The 2623-nt window shown below is 49.3% G+C and overlaps 1 pseudogene; it reads left to right on the top strand.

The window, feature by feature from the left end:
• The first annotated feature begins 2485 nt into the window (after nt 1-2485).
• On the top strand, nt 2486-2601 carry LOC111734875 (annotated as a pseudogene).
• The last annotated feature ends 22 nt before the right edge of the window (nt 2602-2623 follow it).

Raw genomic sequence — 2623 nt, 5'->3', positions numbered from 1 at the left:
TGCTAATTAGAAATACATTAAGTCAACACCATTTTCGCCCTGGGGAAGATTTAAAATGCTGTAGAGGACACTCTTTCCAGGCCTGTTGTGCCCTGTGTGTTCCCTCGGTAGTCGATATACAGAGACAGATAAGCGTCTCATCCGTGGGACCCCGGAGCCAGTCGAGAGGTGGCATTCCCTTCACTGCGAGCGGTCACTCATCGTTTCAGAGCGTCGGTCGCATTGTGGGAGCTCTCCGAGCTCCTCTGAAATGATGCTGGCGTGACAGTGAGACTAGGGGACTCACGGGCATGGCCTCGGGCCCCTCCCCCAGTGCCTGTGGATGACCGGACTTGGCTGGCCGGATGTGGAAGGCAGTGTGGACGAGCGGCCGCAGGCGTCGCGGGCACTCCTTGGCCCACGGCCCCTTCCATCTCCAGCACGGGCAGGGCGGGCGGAGTCTCGCGTGTCCGGGTGCCCTGAGCTCCTCTTCCAGTCACGTCCTCCCCCCTCTTACTCTTCTTCCTTCCTCTTCAACGTCCGAAGACGTTTCCATGGCATCGGGCCCACTCGACTGGTCCAGGATAATCTCCTCGGCGTGAGCTTCCCAGGCGTCTGAGCAGCCACTTAAATCCATCTGCAACCTTGAATCTTCTTCACGGCGAAACGTTTTCACAGGTGACAAGGGTCAGGGCATACACATCGTTTTGGGGGGCATTATTCTGCTCATCATACCTTAGAAAAGGAAGTGTTAGAAGCTCGTCCTGATTTTAGAAATATGACTAGACTAGTAGACACGGGGAAAAGCTATAGACAGCGACACATCTGGATTCATTGTAAAATTACATTTGCTGAATGTGCCCTAACACGTTAGCGAAAACTTCAAAAACATGCGCTGAATGTTAGCAAAATCTGACGGCTCCGAGGCTATCTGAAAAAAGATGGACAACTACCAACAAAAGGAAGATTTCACACCGGAAGAATATTCCTTCGTGAAGGATGAACAGGCAAGCGCGTCTGCACGTAGGCGTGCATCTAGCTGTTAATGTGTCATCCATATTAATAACATAAAATGATTAAAATGAAGACTATAATAAAATATATGTTAAAGAAATTATGGGAAATCATAGAAAACAAAAAAAATCTAGAAAGACTTTAAAGAATAGGCATAAAAATGGACAGAAATGAACATAAAATTCTAGAAAGACTTTAATCATAGAAAACAAAACAAATCTAGAAAGACTTTATATGTTAAAGAAATTATGGGAAATCACAGAAAACAAAAAAATCTAGAAAGACTTTAATAACCTTAAAGAATAGGCATAAAAATGGACAGAAATGAACATAAAATTCTATCATTAGCTATCAAAAAGCCAAAACGAGCAACACTTTACACAAGGAACGAGAGCACGTGAGCGCGCTGTCATGCCCCGGGACACCTGGTTTCTCGGTGCGGGCACAGGAAGCAGAGCGCGGCCTCGTTCACGCTGCCGGGGCGTGAGTGGGGAGAGGGAGGGGAAAGCATTCTGGTCGTCTCACTTTTTTAGGTTCAGATAAACAAAGGCCAAGCTTTAGGTCGACCGCGGTCACTGTGGGGCCAGTCGAGGACCTCATGGGAGTGGTGGGAAGGGGGTGGTGAATGGGACCACGGCAGGGCCCGGAGTCTGGTCCACGGTGCTGGGTGCCTTGGGTGTTTGTCCGCTGTCACTGGTCGTTGCTGGACGACATGCAGTGGCTCGAGGTGGCTCCGGATCCCTCTGTCCCTCTGTCTGTGGACTCAGAGTCAAGAACACTCTCTGCTGCCTCTGAGTCCTAGGGTCACAGGTTCCTGGGCCGCCGCCCTTACCCCAGTGAGAATCCCCTGGTCCTAGAGACAGATGAACCCTGGGATCCATCTCCAAGAGGAAACTCCCCTTCCCAAGCCAGTGCCGGGAGCAGCCTGTGTCACGTAAAGGCTGCTTCCAGCAGGTCATTTAAAAACATGCCTGACGTCGAGACCCCATAGGGAAATATCGTCTGCAATTCTGAACCCCTCCTTAATCCATCCTCCCTGCCAGTGCCCTAGGGGCCCATATCTTAGAACGAACCTGGGAGCACGCTTGCCCCGTTTCTCCAGGGTCACCATAATGCAAGGCTTGCTGCTCCAGGCCGTTTTACCCATCCTGGATTTCAGAGGGACCTATCAAGCTGAAAACCGATGGTGGGATTTTTCAGATTCCAAATTACATAACTTTTACATCCTGATTAGGGTAAACTTGGTTCCTATCACAGGTCCGTCAAATTATTAAGGCCGAAAATGTAGGGTGTCATGGATGCATCCTGAATCTTTGAACTAGGAGGTAAAAGAGAGAAAACGAATGTTATATAAATTGCCCACCACTGGCGTAGCACAGAAGGATTAAGAGAACATTAATTTAAAGATGTGGTTCCACAGTGTAGCAGTCAGCACGTCTGCTTCACACGCAGAAGGTCCTGGGTTCGTGCCCCAGTGGAGCCACAGTCCATGGTCTGTGGCAATGCCACCCTGAACAAGCCCGATGTCTGATCTCGGAAGCTAAGCAGGGTCGGGACTGGTTAGTACTTGGATGGGAGACCACCAAAGAAGATCAGGTGCTATAGGCATAAATAATAATAAATAATAATA

Source organism: Pteropus vampyrus, unplaced genomic scaffold, assembly GCF_000151845.1.
Source record: "Pteropus vampyrus isolate Shadow unplaced genomic scaffold, Pvam_2.0 Scaffold8338, whole genome shotgun sequence".
Lineage (NCBI taxonomy): Eukaryota > Metazoa > Chordata > Mammalia > Chiroptera > Pteropodidae > Pteropus > Pteropus vampyrus.
This window is presented reverse-complemented; position numbering and strand designations above follow the sequence as displayed.